General features: G+C 37.0%; 1 pseudogene; it reads left to right on the top strand.

Annotated features, from left to right (window-relative positions):
• Positions 1-7,240: 7,240 nt before the first annotated feature.
• On the top strand, positions 7,241-10,114 carry LOC101081354 (annotated as a pseudogene).
• Positions 10,115-17,273: the final 7,159 nt, after the last annotated feature.

Here is a 17,273-nt window from a genome sequence, read left to right as displayed (position 1 = left end):
TTTTTTTGCAAGGGTGGGCATTGTCTTTAAAATGTTTTAGTTAATTCACAAAATTTAAACGTATCAAATTTGACCAATGAAAGCCCATTTCTAACATTTACTTGTTAATGTTAACCAGCAAATTAAATTCATTCATATAGTCTTCCTTCCAGTATTGAACTCACAATAAGATTTCTTCTGTTCAAATCTCTTATTTAATATTATAGAGAAAAAAGAACTGAAAAAGTCAAGATGATTGCCCTAAATTATTAGGCATTAAATGAGCTCTTATATTTTGAAAATTCTAACAGCAGTCTTTTGGAAACAGCTGTAATATTTACAGACTAGATACAGTTGCATTTTCCAAATTTTCTCTTTTTGAATACCATAGGTTTTCTAAGTTCTTTTTTTTATTTCTGATGTTGTCATCTTGACAACGTATGTTTTTATTTTTGAGAGAGAGAGAGTGTGGGTGAGGCCGAGAGCCAGGGAGAGAGATCACCAAGCAGGCCCCGTGCTGTCTACCCAGAGCCCAACGGGGGCTCAATCTCAGGAAACTTGAGATCATGACCTGAGCCAAAATCAAGAATTAGACACTTAACCAACTGCACCACCCAGGCACCCAGTCATCCTGATGTTTCTTAAAGGTACTCTTCAAGAGGGAGAGCAACTTGAGATGTGTGTTACAATTGCTGTTGGTATTTACAGTGGTGCAGATTGCCATTAATATTTTCAGTTTGCTAAAATATGATTAGTTGCATAGTGTTTATTAGGAAAAGCTGATCATCTTTTCAGAGTCCTAAAATTCTTTCATAAAAAGGTATAGATAGTAATTGCCTGAGAGTAATTGAAGTGCCAGTATCACAGCAGTATTTCAGTAAAAAAAAAAAAAAAAAAAAAAAAAAAAAATCTAATGTTACATTTCCCAGTATTCGATATATACCTAACACTAGCATAAATATAATTTTTGAAGGGATCCAGGACACATTACCCCAACATATTGCACCCTTGCATGTTGAATATTTTCAGCTGAAGGAATTTGAGAGTTTGAGTCACTCTGGCCTTCTCTCCCAGCCCCTTGTTCTTTCTTCAGAAACAGGGGTCATAAATCTCTCAAATGAGAGGTGCCTTCCCTATACCAGGAGGAAAGGAGAATCCTTACCTTTGAAGACAAAGACCATCATGAAGAGTCTAAATAAACAGACCAAACTTGCTACAATTATCTCATACTCCTCACCCTATCATATTCCTTCACAGCTGTCTACTCTTCATCAAACCTACATAAAAGTGCATAGGTCTAAGTGTTTCTTTGGGTTTTCATTTCTTTATGAAGGTCTCCATGTCATATAAAACTTATAAAATTTTTTAATGTTTTCATTTATTTTTGAGACAGAGAGAGACAGAGCATGAGCAGGAGAGGGGCAGAGAGAGAGGGAGACACAGAATCTGAAGCAGGCTCCAGGCTCTGAGCTATCAGCACAGAGCCCGACACAGGGCTCGAACTCATGGAGTATGAGATCATGACCTGAGCTGAAGTCGGATGTTCAACGGACCGAGCCACCCAGGTGTCCCGTCATATGAAACTTATAAATTAAATAAATGTATATGTTTTTCTCCTGTAAATCTGTCTTTACAAATTTAATTTTCAGGTATAGCCAGGGACCCTAAGAGGATCAAGGGAAACCTTTTCCTCCTCTACATTTTCATTTCTGTCTTTTTAAAATATTTTTCTTGTTATTGTTGTTTATTATTATTTTATTACTTACTATATAGTTTTGTTCTGTTTCCTCCCTTCCCCCCGCCATGTTTAACATAAACTTATTTACGTGAAAGCCATATAAAATAAGAGTAAGCCCCTATCTATGAAATGGGGTTGTTACTCTTTAATGTGATTTAATACAAAACCTGAAATAAAGTAAGTAAATACTAAAGATTAGTCATTAGCTGTATTAGACACATTGAATAGTTACAAGTATATTGTTTATTTACGTTTTAAACAAACTTTATTTCTCTTTACTCCTTTTAAAATATGTCAGGTATAATACATCATGAGAAACATCACAGTTTTACTTGTTTTGAGAATTGTAATTTAATTATATTTATACCTCTTTCTTACTTAGATGTTATTTACCCTCAAGAATTACATTCTCTCCAAATCTGATTGGAAAAGACATCCAATTCCCCCTAATAACTGAGCCACGGTTTATCTTTAAGTGGCCGTAGGTAATAATAAAACTGTTTCTTTCTCTCTCTCTCTCTCTTTTTTTTTTTCTGTATTGTTCATAGTCAGCAATAAAACCAGAAGCTGGAGTACCCATTAAGTTGTATATTTGATAGACTTTCTAAAGCAATCTTCAATAGCAAATAAGAAAAAACAAAATTGAGCAATAAATAAAACCACAAATTAGAAATGAATTGCACGTTGCCTGGAAAATCATGAAGACAAGGAATAAGAACGTTCTCTTGTTTGTGATGCAGGCATCACTTGCTTTTCTTTTCCTTTTTGTAAAGGCTATTTGGGGGAGAATATATTTTTTGTAGAAGAGTGGTGATTGTTACATTTAAGTTTTATTCCCCTTTTTGCTATGGTATGATACAATAATAAATTAACCATTGCCCTATTTAAACTTCTTCCTGTGTGACATCACACTCCCACCACACACTTGTAGGAGCTATGTAAAATATAACAAATTCCACCCCCTCTACTTTCTCTCCCTCCCTCATTCTTGTCCTTCCCTTCCTCCACCCTCCTTTCTCTGCCCTTCAGCAATTGCATTCCACTTCTAGAAAAATGTTTTACCTTGAACTCTATCCATTTGGGTTATTCAAGAACTGTCATTTATATTGACCTTTTTTTTGGGGGGGGGCAAAGTTAACTTGTTTAGTGGTAGATATTTCTCTACAGTTGGGCCTATCATTATGCCCTCACATCCTGAACTTCGATGTTCTCAGGACCAAGATTTTAGCACAAAGATACTCATAGTACCTCTATTAGAGTCTCTTGGGGTACCTGGGTGGCTCAGTCAGCTGAGTGCCCAACTTCGGCTCAGGTCATGATCTCACGGTTCAGGGGTTCCAGCCCCGCATGGGGCCCTGTGCTGACAGCTCAGAGCCTGGAGTCTACTTCAGATTCTGTGTTTCCCTTGCTCTCTGCCCCTCCCCCACTCGTGCCTGTTCTCTCTCTCTCCTCTCTCTCTCTCAAAAATAAGTAAATATTAAAAAAAATTATTTTTAAAGAGTCTCAATACACACATGCTTGGCACATTTTTCATACCTGGGTTTTGGAATATGTTTGGTGCAAGAAATATAATTCCAAGAGTAGCTAAAGTGGGTTCCTGATCATCTTTCAGGGCCAATAGAAACTGAGAGCAGACATAGAATGACTTCATATCTGTTAAACAATTTTAAGCTCTTCAGATAAAGCCTGTCCTCCATTAGACATTTACTAGCAAGTGGAAATAATAATTACACACACATGCACACACACATACACATAATACATGTTGGCTAATAGTTTCAAATTATCTGTGATAAGGATCTCTATTATTTTTCTTATCTAATGCAGATGAATATTTTTGTAAAATACAATAAAAACATCATATTAATGTTAATCATTCTAGAAGTATCTGAATGTTTATTTTCTATTTATGTATTTACCTTGTTAAAGACTTGTAACAAGCAATTTATAGCATATTATACTGGACTGAACATCTTTATTCCCAGGAAATGTCACTCTATCCACTGGGTTTAGAGTTGACTGGAAACATCACAATTAAAGGGTCATAAACCAGAGATGATATAAGTATATCACTATTTCATATAAAGGCTGAAGGTATGCATGCCAGGGCTGGTATGGCAACTCTGTGTCATGGAATCCCCAGATACTCCACATCCTTCCATTCCATTGTCAATATACCTAGGCTCTATTGGTTTTCCATTTGGGACATATGGAGGCTTTAGCACTTAGTCACCACATCTGTATAAAAGCAGTAGCAGCCAGGAAAAGACACATAAAACAAGGAAGCACTGGGGGACTGGTTAGCTTACTCGGTTGAGTGTCCAACTTCAGTTTAGGTCATGATCTCAAGGTTCGTAGGTTCGAGCCCTGCGTTGGGCTCTGTGCTGACAGCTCAGAGCCTGGAGCCTTCTTTGGATTCTGTGTCACCCTCTCTCTCTGCCCCTCCCCCCACTCACACTCTGTCTCTTTCTTTCTCTCTCCTTCAAAAAATAAATAAGCATTAAAAAACTAAAACAAACAAAACAAGAAAGCACTCATGTGAACTACTGAAGAAATTCCAAGCAGCTGACATCTGACATTTCTATCTTTAATTATTAGCCAAAATTTTGTCACAGGGCCACAATTAATTACATAAGAGTGTTTGAAGTAAAATCTTTATCCTGGAGAAATTTGACTAACTAAAAACAGAACAAAACAAAACAAAATAAACCAGTTAGGGGGAAGAAACTGCAAGCTATACCTCCTAACTTACTGGATAGCTACAATTTAGTGTTTAAAAGAGTTCACAGCAATAACCCATTTGATTCACCTCTTTAAAAAAGAATATATCTCGGGGCGCCTGGGTGGCTCAGTCGGTTAAGCGGCCGACTTCGGCTCAGGTCATGATCTCACAGTCCGTGAGTTCGAGCCCCGCGTTGGGCTCTGTGCTGACAGCTCAGAGCCTGGAGCCTGTTTCAGATTCTGTGTCTCCCTCTCTCTCTGACCCTCCCCCATTCATGCTCTGTCTCTCCCTGTCTCAAAAATAAATAAAATGTTAAAAAAAATTTAAAAAAAATAAAAAAAGAATATATCTGAAGTTTATTTGCCCTCCAAAACTTTTTGAAATAGTAGAGAACTATTTTTTTTTCCAAAATTGGAATTATTGAAGCTCAGTTTCTGTTCACCCTCTGTCTATTCCAGGAAGTAAAATGTAGGTTTAATTTTAATACAGTTCAATGACTCTATTAGATATGAGTGATAAAGTTCATTTCACTGCCTCAGTGACTTTGACATCACTGGACAATCATATCCTCTAGAGTGTCATTCACTGAGAAGAAAAAAGGAGGATATGCTATTATCACTTTAACTTGGCAAAAGCATATCACTTCTGGGATGAATTAAGTATGACCATGGCAAATTTTATGGTCACTTTTGATATTTCAGAATGAACTTTTATAACATATGCCCTTTGAAGAACTAATACAAAAGGATAGTGCTTAAACACACCTGGAGGACTTTTTTCCCAATAAAATTTATGAAATCGTAGTTGTTTAAAGTCATTGACAATGTAACTTGCTAATCCAAAAGGGCCACCGTGAAGAACAGAATATTCACATTAATTTTAAAATATATGAAAATTAGATTTCTTGGTAAAGAGAGATTTAACCCTTACGAACTTTTGGTAAGAAGTCACAGAAAAATTTCTGCTTCCCTCCCAAAACTTCTTTTTCTTTTGCAGTGCCCAGATCAAGAACAGCCAAAAAAAAAAAAAAAAAAAAAGGAAGAAATGATGGCTTGGATTAGGATATATTAGAGGACACTATTTAGATTACATTATGAGAATTGGGCATTAGTTGGCATACATATGTAGGTACTGAAAGAAGTGGGAATTTATAGCATGTTTATTTTTCTAAGATTGGCATAGGTGCTTTAAAAATGCATTTTCTCAAATTGTGATCTTAAAAACTATGTCATGTTTATAGTTCAGATAGAAGTAATTCAGTAGTTTAAGTAAGAGATGATTATATCTTGCATGAGGTTAGTGTGGTGAAGATGAATAAATGTGAATAAATTGGAGCATCCATCAAAGGGCGTAGTGATGGATTCTATTTATAGAGGAGAGGTAAAAAGAATGATGCCGGGTTTCTAAGTTGGTAAAACTTAATGGATATTGATACCATTCATTGTGATAGGGAGACTGAAAGGGAACCATGCTTTAAAATCAGTGTTGTGCACAATTTCAAAATGGATGCAACAGAATTACTCACACAATTACTAAATATATCTCACACAATTACTAAATATATCTCACACAATTACTAAATATATTCTTAAAGTAGAAAGAAACCTTAGAAGTTATCTAGTCCATCATCTTAAATGATGATAGCTATACTGTTTCTGCTCAGATGTCACAAGTGATAATATCCTCTTGGCTTTATCAACACAGAATAATACATTTTAAATAGGCATCATTGTTTTGATATTCTTATGCTCGGACAACATCTGCCCCTTTGTAGATGATAGTAGAAATTTTGAAAGTAAAGTAGAGTTCTATAGGGCTTTCTCTACTTGTTCAAAAATATCTTCGTATTTCTTAATGAAATATTTGTTGTTTAGAAAGGCAAACCTGTTCCCCTGCCTACTGAGGAACTTGTATTTTCAAAATGAGAGAAACTAAGAACGGATACTGATTGAAGACAATCAAACCACAGCTTGGTTTTTTTTAATAAACCAAGGAATGCAATTAACAGGTTTGTATGGTTAAAAGATAAACTAAGGTACATTAAGTATTTTATGACTTATTTGAGCAAAAATCAATTCCAATGGGACAGCGCATAACCAGAAGTGGTTAGGAATGCTCCACTGACCACAGCCACCTATGCAACCCCCAAATCTGTGGAAGACATCATTGCATACATGCATGATTATTATATACATTTGGTAGTTTATGCTCTTTCAGCTTAATCACAGTTTGTTCATTTTTACCACAGCCATAGATGCTTGTTTGTTTTTTGGATAGTATCATAAACCGAAAACCACAGACACCACGATCTTGAAGGAAACGAATCTAAATACTAAGGATATTATTCAGACTGATATTATTAATTCTGTTTTGTAGAACAGGTTCTTTTGTTTGTAGAGAATATTTGATGGAATATATGTTAAGTCAGAAACTGTGAAGGGTCTGAGACTTTACCCTACTTGCAAGTTAACAAGTTAGTCTATGTAATTTCATGTGTATCCTGACAGAAGTATCAGACTGCAGAAAAACAAGCCATGCATTACTCACATCAAAAACACCAGCCTGGGTAGGATCTTAGTGCCAGTTCTCTGAGCCCCAATCCTCACTGGAACACACAGTGCAGTAGTCCAATGAGACTGCTATAGAAGACTGGGTGGCTTATAGATAACAGAAATTTATTCCTCACAGTTCTGGAGGCTGAGAAGTCCAAAATCAAGGCACCAACAGATGTGGTGTTTGGTGAGAGTCCACTTCCTGGTTCATAGACAGCTCTCTTCTTGCTGTGTCTTCACATGGTGGAAATGGGGAAGAAGCTCTCTGAGGCCTGTTTTATAAGGTACTAATCCCATTAATGAGAGCTCCATTCATGACCTCATCGCCTCAAAAGCCCTGCCTCCTAATACAATCACATTGGTGTTAGGATTTCAGCATACACTTTTGGGAGGACACAAACAATCAGTCAATTGCCCAGAGTGAGAACAAGGTATTATTTGGGAATGCACTGAGTTCATATCACAGGAGAGGCACTCCAAAATTATAACACTTAGTGCTTAAGTTGGATAGCTGGTATTTCCATCCATTAGCCCCTGTGGGAAAAAGAAAAAAAACTTTATTTTGGCCTAGAATGTCAAAGACTCTTGTGATCTGAGGAGGGGAAGGCCTTCTTGGTTTATTACACTGAAATCTAATCAGATGTCTCTCAAGGGATGGTATATCTAAGTTTCTTAATACTCTAGAATGCAAGCAAATCTTCATGAAGATGGGAGGAATTTTTATTATCCTGAAATGTGTCCAAAGAGAGAAATGTTATGTCAACAGCTTGTAATTCTTTTCCTATAAAGACATGAAATGTATAGGGAAAAAAAGAAAAAAAAGAAAAAGAAGAAGAAGAAAAGAAGAAGAAGAAGAAATAAAAACAGAAATCTAGGAAAAACTATCTTCTGTCTGTCATTATACTTATACCAGAATCAACTAAGATTCTCATAGGTGCATAGGATTTCTAAATGTAACAATGGCTCCTGACTTTAACAAGGTCTCATAGTGGTAAATCAAGACCCTGTCACCCAGGCCATTCTTAGTGAATCTGTCATGGAACCTCAGGCTCCTAATGAAGTAGATGATGATGAAGAAGGAGAAACTGTAACAGAAGAAAGTGAGAATGAACTGGATAACTCTAAACTCTCAGTCAAATAGGAATGCAGACAGATTTCTCCCCCAACTAAGAGAATATAATTCTGACTTAATTAAACTGGACTGATATTCAGCAAAAAATAGAAACACAGTCACAGGTAACCCCTGCAGGAACTCCATCATCTGTCCTTCCATCAGGGGAACAAAAAGCTGCTTTAAATCCTACCAGTGCTGCCAAGAGAATCCACACCAGGCTTCAATCTGAAGAATCTACTGAGATTCTAGACTCAAGCTATATTGTGGGACAGGCGCTAACCCCAAGGAAGCAAAAAACAGTTGTTAAATAAAATAAAAGGAAAAATGGATTTGTTTGCTCCTTCCAAGCAGAAGGAAAACATGTCAGCAGGTAGCATAGCCTCCACAGACTTACCAAATAGCAATAAATTCAGGCTAGATGTCCTCAAACACATGATACATGAAGTGGAACACTAAATGGAAGAATATGAATGGTGGACAGGATGTGAAGTCAAGGGACTACAGAGTAGTCAGTCTTACAGGTTTCACTCTGTAGCTGGTGAGCTCCCTCTGTTGCCTGATTTGGTACCTTAAAGAGAGTGAGCTGCAGCTGCATAAAGTAGACACAGGCAGCTGCTACAAGTGTTAGGTGATCATCATGAGCTCACTAATGCTCTTACACCTGAAATTCTTCTTCTTGGAGAAGAAAATACTACCCAGGTTAAGACTTCAGCAGTACATGGTCACAACAGATTTAGCAACTTACATCACTCACACATGCCATAAAGAATTGTCTTTGATAAATAGCAACACAGAAAATCAGGCATTAGAAAGGGGATCCATGGGTAGGAATTACAGATAATTCAGAGGGCCCTGTTCTAAATGCTAATGTCTCTGTGCCATCGATGGTCAGAGGGGAAGAAGTGGTTGAATTCCCACGGGAAGACTTGGCTGTTAAACTATCCCAGGTGCCAACCCCCCCCCCCCAATTGTGTGGATCTGGCCAACAATTTTCCAGCACATGTATTTGAGCTCAAATAACACCACCAAGGCAGAAGATCAACTCAGAATTCTCTCCCTTGCAGCATGTATTGAGGAGGACTGTTCAAACTTGTCCTGCTCCACAAATTCTTCCAACTATGAAAATAATTGAGAAGAAACAAAATTGAGAAAAGACCTTACCTACTGCACAATCAGAATTCAAAGAAGTTGCCTCTTCACTCAGAGGTGGAGGGTTTCTCATATGGAGGAAGATATGGAGAACAAAACTCGGGTTCCTGTTTTTAGCCTCTTCCAGACCCTCCGCAGTTCTCATTCAAACATTTAGCAGGACAGAACCCCCAATTTCTCAGAAGAGCCCCTAGTACTGGGAGATGGGCCATAGCTTAGAACAAATGAGGCAGGAATGAGAAAGGATTTCATGGCACAAATTGTTGAGTCGACACTGCAGAATTTAGCTATCAAGACACATCTGAGCAATAATATTGGGCCAGAAGGAGAGCAAGGGGATGGACTTCAGGAATTCAATAAGAGACAAGTCATACAAGTGACACGACTGCTAATTTTCCAGCAGCACGATCTCTACCACCAGGAAGCATGAAGGAACAGATTGCAGGAATGAATCGGCAGAGTATAGATACTCATAGAAAAGTCTTGCAGAGCAGCTGATACTTGTTGGTTTGGACCTTTTCTCGCCACCAGTATCGCCCATTCTGTCACCGGCCAGAACACGGACTGAAGGAGAAAAGAGGACAATTGAAGTATTTATTATACAAGTACATCCCCCGACAGCTCAAAATGCAGTGCTGTCTCTCCTACTAATTGAATAAATACAAGATCTTCAGGGACTGCTAGTAATTCTTGTTCTCCATTAAATGCTACCTCACGAACTGGGTGATTCACACCTCTTAATCCAAGAACAAAGACTGAGAAACAAAATGAAAAAGGCTGGTTTACTTTTGCTACCCACTTGTCATAAATGAATTTGGTTTTACAGAGTTTGTTCTCAGTAATATATTCTTGAGCTTCCACTCCCCTTTCTCTGCTCCTGCTTCCAAGTTTTCCTGCCCTTCTTTTAGGTAAAACCTGCAAAGATCTTATGACTTAGTATTTTTGGAACAAAGAATAAAGCAATTATTTTAATTTTTGACTTCTTCCAATAGATTTCCAATAACTAACCAACCTACGACTTCTTGTAAATAAAATGTTGACAACAGGGAAAAAATACAAATTTAAAAAGTTTCCAGAAAATTCTTTGAGACTCTAAGATTTCTTAACTTTCAATATTATTTCCTTGATTTATTCTATCATTCATTTAAAGTATTATTAAGCTCTAATGATATAATGAACAGAGTCATAATCTAGTGTTGAAAACAATCTATAATCATACAGGTAGACAGAAAGTATCTATGAAAAGAGCTACTAATAGAATTTTACAGGTACAGAGATCAGAGAACTTTCTCCAAGGCACTGATGCTGCTTAATGAGAATGAATATAATTTACTTAGAAGAACAAGGAAAGGGGGACACTCCAAGGAGAAAGAATGGCATGTGCAGTGTTCCATGGTGAAGCACAGCCTGTTCACAGTCCAGAGCAAGCATAGGGATAAGAGCAGGTGAGATCCTGACATAAGAAAGTGATGCTATAATATGGACTTTGCATTTGTTTGGGGATAACTGGCCTTCTTTATCTTAATAAATAAAGAGTCATGAATGAAGGTGTTTTTAATGGGAGAGTTTGGTAATTTAATATAAATTTTCAAAATATTACTATGGCAGATTTATCAAAAGAGAAGTAGATCTGACTGCCAAGATAAATCTATCTTCCAGTATGAATTCCAGAAAAGTAGAACCCACAGTGAAGTAAAAAGCAGAGTGCAGACTTCCTATGTAACTAGTATTTCATGACTTACGATATCACATCTATATTATGATAGGCAGAATTCTGAGATAGCCTTAAGATGTCTGATTCCTACATGGTGCTCTATAGACTACTCTCCTCTTGAGGTAAGGAATAATTTGGGAATATGGTGAGACAAAGATTGCCCTGCTTAGGTTACTAATCAGATGACTTAATCAAAAGGAAGGTTATGTAAGTTGGCCTGTACTAATCTAGCGTGCCCTTCCAAAGGTCTTCATCCTTCTGAATTTAGGGAGATTTTAACATAAGAAAGCAATGAAGGATGGTGCATACCAAGGATCTGAGAGTACCACCTGGGAGCTGAGAACAGCCCAGGTTTCACAGCCAGAAGGAAATGGGGCAGGGGGCCTGCAATCAGACAAACACAAGGAACCAAATCCTTCCAATAACCTGGATGAGCTTGGAAGAAAATTCAAGCCCCAGATGACAATCTCCGTCCCACCTAATACATTAAGTTCAGCCTTGTGAGACCCAGGAGGAGGGTCCAGCTAATTTGCCCAGATTCCTGACTCACAAAAACTATAGGATAATACTTGGGTGTTGTTGTAAGTGCCGAAGTTTTTGATAATCTGTTATATATTGATAGAAAACTCTGTGCATGTGAGTGTGTGTGTGTGTGAGTGTGTGTGTGTATACTCATTCCATAATCCATTAAAGTCTTTTTCTTTAATTGCTCTCGACAAGCAATTATTGCCATGCTACAGAATTCCAAAACTTTAGTCAAAAGTTGTGATAAGGCAGGTTAGTCACAACTAAACCTTTATTTAAAAAATTCATTTATTAAGATTTATTAAATTTATTATTAAAATTTATTAAAAATTATTTATTAAAAATATATTGGTATGAAAATATAATTACTCAAATCATTAATATGAATTTTGAAGGTATGTCAAAATTTAGTAATAAAAAACAATTTTGAAGATGCTTTCCAACCAGGTAGATTTGAAGAAGTTCAAATACATAGTTTGAATTGGGGGTGGATGCAGTTGTGTAGTCATAGGTTAAATTAATGCTTTCATCTCAACGTTGTCCTCTTCAGATTAACCTCATGTCAGTACAGTGCATAACATCTCACCTAAATAGTTTCAAGCAGTTTTAAATATTTTCTAAGCTGAAAATTAAGTGATTTGAAAACTCTTCATCCAGTATATTGAAACAGAGAAATCATGGTGGTTGGCATCAGATCAGTCTGCAAGGTCAATCATTTTGTTACCAATTGTATTTTTAATCCACATATGCACTATAACTTCCTACAGTATGCACTATAACCAGATGTCCATTGGCTTTTCCCAAGTAAATATCAAAATGATAAATATTTTGATAAATATTTCCCAAATAAATATCAAAATGAAGTTTTGATGACTACGTATAGAGTATAAAATAGCATAATTTTGACAGTTAAATAAATGTCCATTTTTTGCTGAACATCAGTCCACAGTTTAATTAAGTCAGAATTATATTCTCTTAGTTGGGGGAGAAATCTGTCTGCATTCCTATTTGACTGAGAGTTTAGAGTTATCCAGTTCATTCTCACTTTCTTCTGTTACAGTTTCTCCTTCTTCATCATCATCTACTTCATTAGGAGCCTGAGGTTCCATGACAGATTCACTAAGAATGGCCTGGGTGACAGGGTCTTGATTTACCACTATGAGACCTTGTTAAAGATCAGGAGCCATTGTTACATTTAGAAATCCTATGCACCTATGAGAATCTTAGTTGATTCTGGTATAATGACAGAAGATAGTTTTTCCTAGATTTCTGTTTTTATTTCTTCTTCTTTTTTGTCTTTTTTTCCCTATATGAGTTATTCTGGAGAATGTTCCATGTGCACTCAAAAAGTATGTGTATTCTGCTGCTTTAGGATGAAATGAATATATTTAAGTCTATCTGGTCCAATGTGTCATTCAAAGCCATTGCTTCCTTGTTGATTTTCTGCTTAGATGATATGTCCATTGTTGTAAGTAGGTTTTTAAAGTTCCTTACTATTATTGTATTGTTATCAAGTGAGTTTCTTTATGTTTGTTATTAATTGATTTATATATTTGAGTTTCCATGTTGGGGGCACAAATATTTACAATTGTTAGATCTTGTTGGATCGGCCCTTTCATTATGATATAGTGCCCTTCTTCATCTCTTGTTACAGTCTTTGTTTTAAAATCTGGTTTTTCTGGGGATGCCTGGGTGGCTCAGTCAGTTAAGTGTCCGACTTTGGCTCAAGTCATGATCTCGAGGTGCGTGAGAGCCCCTTTTTGGGCTCTGTGCTGACAGCTCAGAGCCTGGAGCCTGTTTCAGATTCTGTGTCTTCCTGTCTTTCTGACCCTCCCCCCATTCATGCTCTGTCTCTCTCTGTCTCAAAAATAAATAAACGTTAAACAATTTTTTTAATCTGGTTTTTCTGAAATAAGTATGGCTACTTCACCTTTCTTTGACATCCATTAGCATGATAAATGGTTCTCCATTCCCTCACTTTCAATCTGCAGGTGTCTTTCGGTCTAAAATGGGTCTCTTGTAGGCAGCATATAAATGGGTATTGTGTTTTTATCCATTCTCATATCCTGTGTATTTTGATTGGAGCATTTAGTCCATTTGCATTCACAGTGAATATTGATAGATGTGAATTTAGTGCCATTGTATTATCTATACATTTGGTGTTTCTGGAAATTTTCCCTGTTCCTTCTCTTTGTCACTTTTGTTCTTTCTTTCCCACTCAGAGTCCCCATTACTATTTCTTGCAGGGCTGGTTTAGTGGCCACCAACTCCTTCAGTTTTTGTTTTTCTGAGAAACTCTTTATCTTTCCTTCTATTGTGAATGAGAGTCTTGCTGGATAGAGTATTCTTGGCTACATATTTTTCCCATGCAGCACATTGAATATATCATACCACTCCCTTCTGTCCTGTCAAGTTTCTGTGGAGAGATCTGCTGCTAATCCTATTTGACTTCCCTTGCAATTAGGGATTTCTTTTCTCTTGCTGCTGTAAGCATTTTTTTCCTTATTTCTGTATTTTGCAAATTTGGTTTTGTCCTGCTTTCATTGATTTTGACGGGGACTGTCTGTACCTTCTGAATTTGGATGCCTGTTTTCTTTCCTAGATTAGGGATATTTTCAGCTATAATTTGCTCAAATAAAATTTCTGTCTCTTTTTCTTCTCTTCTTCTTCTGGGACTCCTTTGATATGAATGTTATTATGCATTTTTGGTGTATTGAGTTCCCTAAGTTTACACTCATGATCCAATATCTTTATTCCCCTCTTCTTTTCAACTTTATTATTTTCCATAATTTTATCTTGTATATCTTAGTTATTCCTCTGATTCTTCCATCCTTGTAGTCATTTATATCCAGATGGTTTTGCATCTTGGTTATAGCCTTTTTTATTTTGTCCTAACTAGTTTTTAGGTCTTTTATCTCTGTGGTATGGGACTGCCTGGTGTCTTCTATGCTTATCTCAAGCCCAGCTAGTATCCTTATGATTGTTATTTTAAATTCTAAGGCACATTACTTATGTCTGTTTCAATTAGATCTCTGGCTATGACCTTTTGTTGTTCTTTCTTTTGAGATGAATTCCTCTGTCTTGACATTTTTCTAGGTCTCTGTCTTCTGTGTGTTAGGAAAGCCTATTATGTTTCCTGCTCCTGAGAGTAATGGCTATATTAGGAAGTGGTCATATACTATTCATGGAGGGCCTGTTGCTTCAAGAAGTGTTCTGGTGTATGCTGTGTGCACTCTGCTGCTGTGTTTTGTCTGGTCTTTCTCTCAGGTCAGTCCTCTGCAGAGTTTCTCTCTACCTGCAGTGGGGAGTTTTGGACTTTGTCCAGTATGTGGCAAGTTATGACAAGGTGTACTTTGGTCTGCTTGTTAAAAGAAACTAGGTCCTATGTCCAGTAGAGTTGAAGCTTTGCAGCACTCTGGTCAGTAGACTTGGTCTGTCTCAGGTCATGATTTCATGGTTTGTGAGTTCAAGCCTTGCACTGGACTCTGTGTTGACAGTGTGGAGGCTGTTTGGGATTCTCTCTCTCTCCCTCTCTCTCTCCTCTTCTCCCACTAGTGCTCTCTCAAAAATAAGTGTAAAACAACAACAACACCTTCAAATTTTTAGCGATATGGCACAACTTGGATATGCACTGATCTTCTGTGGGAGGGTCTCACCATGCTGTGGCTGGTGCTGGTTTTTCCCAGAAGGGTAGTCCCATGAATGCACAGGGGCCTGGAGTTTGTGGTAAAGCACAGTAAAAAGCCCGAGTCCAGGTTAGCTGTCCTCAGCAGGTGTTTCTGCTTGTATGCTAATGAACACAGCATCTCAATGGCACCCCCTCAGCTCTTTTGCCCCAGAAAAGCAGTGCCACCTCTCCCAAATGCACTCCAAAAAAGAGAACTGTCTCTCCCATTGTGACCCAAGGGATTCTCTGGCCATACTGTCTGCTCCTGGGTGTCTTCCCTACTTCTTCATAGGAGCATGCTAGGCCTACCAGGCTCCACACTGGCAATGACACAAACTTCTAAAACTTCAGTCTTTGAGCTCTACTGCTTGTAAAAACTCAAAATAATCAGCCCGTCTCATTTTCCCAGTCAATGGTTTTAGGGAAGTATTTTTCTTTTGCAATCCCTTGTGTGCTGCTCTCTCTCTCTCTCTCTCCCTTTCTCTGATCAGGGCTCCTTCCCCTCCACAGCACCCATGAATCACATCTCTACACCTTTTCCCTTCCACTACTGGGCCTCTTTTCTCCCACTAGCTGTGTAGTTTGTTTTTTCAGTCCTCAAATCAATTTCTTGGGTATTCAGCATGATTTGATATTTATCTAGCTGTGTTTGGGGGAGGAGGCAAGCATAGGTTCCCCCTACTAATCTGCCATATTAACCATTTTATTTTATTTATTTTAATAATATTAAAAACATTATTATTCTTTTCAGAGTAAAGAAAAATATACCTGACTCAGTCTTTTCAATTTTTCAAAGGAAATTGTACATTTTCCCATTGATGAAGAAAGCAGTAGCTTTCGCTCCCTTTTGAGTGACATACCAGGCAAATGTTGATCGTTTTGTCAGTGCCTTGCATAGGGAGATGTATTTCCCAAAGGTCTCAAAGTCTTAATCAAATAATTATTAGCATATAGTTAATATGTTAGCATATTAACATAACAATTTGATGGATTACAGTATACAAACAATTCATAAAATATGAAGCAAGGTGAATGAAAATATAGACTCTTCTGAAATTATAATTTACCATCATAATTACCCAGTATTTTAATATTTTTCAAAATATGTTACCCAAATTTATCAGTAGTTTAATTACCAACTGCATCACACTAACCAAAAGACATTGAATTAAAAAGATGCAGTACAAAAGGTTTCTCAAAGCAAGGTGTTGATATATCTCTGTATAAATATCTCTAATTTTGATAAATTACCTATTTTTAGCATTTTGACATTGTGTGTTTAATATTCAGATATTGTAAAAAGAAATTTAGTTATCTATATCTTCAAATGAAGATAACATTAGAGGCAAGACAGTTAAAACTAATTTTTTTCACTGAATTATCTTAATGACATTACTGTATATTAGCTTTGATACTAAGATACAGAAGGATTACAATTGGTGACGATGTACATTATGTGTTGTGTGATACAAAATACTGGTATAACTCCCTTTTCTTGGTAGTATTCCACAATTTATATTTCATAGAAATTATGCTTAAGATGTGGTAAGTGTTCAATAAAGACAAATGAGTCCTTAAATACCTAGTTTTTTTTATGTATGACATAATGCATATTGAGCTTTCCTCAAAATAATCAAGTCTTTCTATATCAATTCTTTACTCCTTTTTCAAAATACAAAAAAAAGAAATAATGTTTAAGAATTCATGAAGGATATGATTTTTTTAATTTGTTTAATGTGTATTTATTTTTGAGAGGGAGAGAGAGACAGCGTGGGGGGGGAGGGGCAGAGAGGGGGGAAGAAGAGAGAGAGGGAGACAAAGAGAGGGAGAAGAGAGAGAGGGGAGAAAGAGAGGGAGAAGAGAGAGAATCCGAAGCAGGCTCCAGGCTCTGAGCTGTCAGCACAGAGCCTGACGTGGGGCTCGAACCCACGAACTGTGAGATCATGACTTGAGCCACAGTCGGACGCCTAACCGACTGAGCCACCCAGGCACCCCAGATATGATTTAATAGTAAAAACAAATAAATTGGTTGGTGCTATTAATTTATTATATTAATTGTGCTATTAATATAGTTAAAAAACCATTTTATTCAAAAATATATAGAGCATTCACT

The sequence above is a fragment of the Felis catus genome, chromosome A1 (genome assembly GCF_018350175.1).
Source record: "Felis catus isolate Fca126 chromosome A1, F.catus_Fca126_mat1.0, whole genome shotgun sequence".
Taxonomy (NCBI): Eukaryota; Metazoa; Chordata; class Mammalia; order Carnivora; family Felidae; genus Felis; species Felis catus.
The sequence above is the reverse complement of the archived record's forward strand: the minus strand, read 5'-3'. Positions and strand labels throughout refer to the sequence as shown.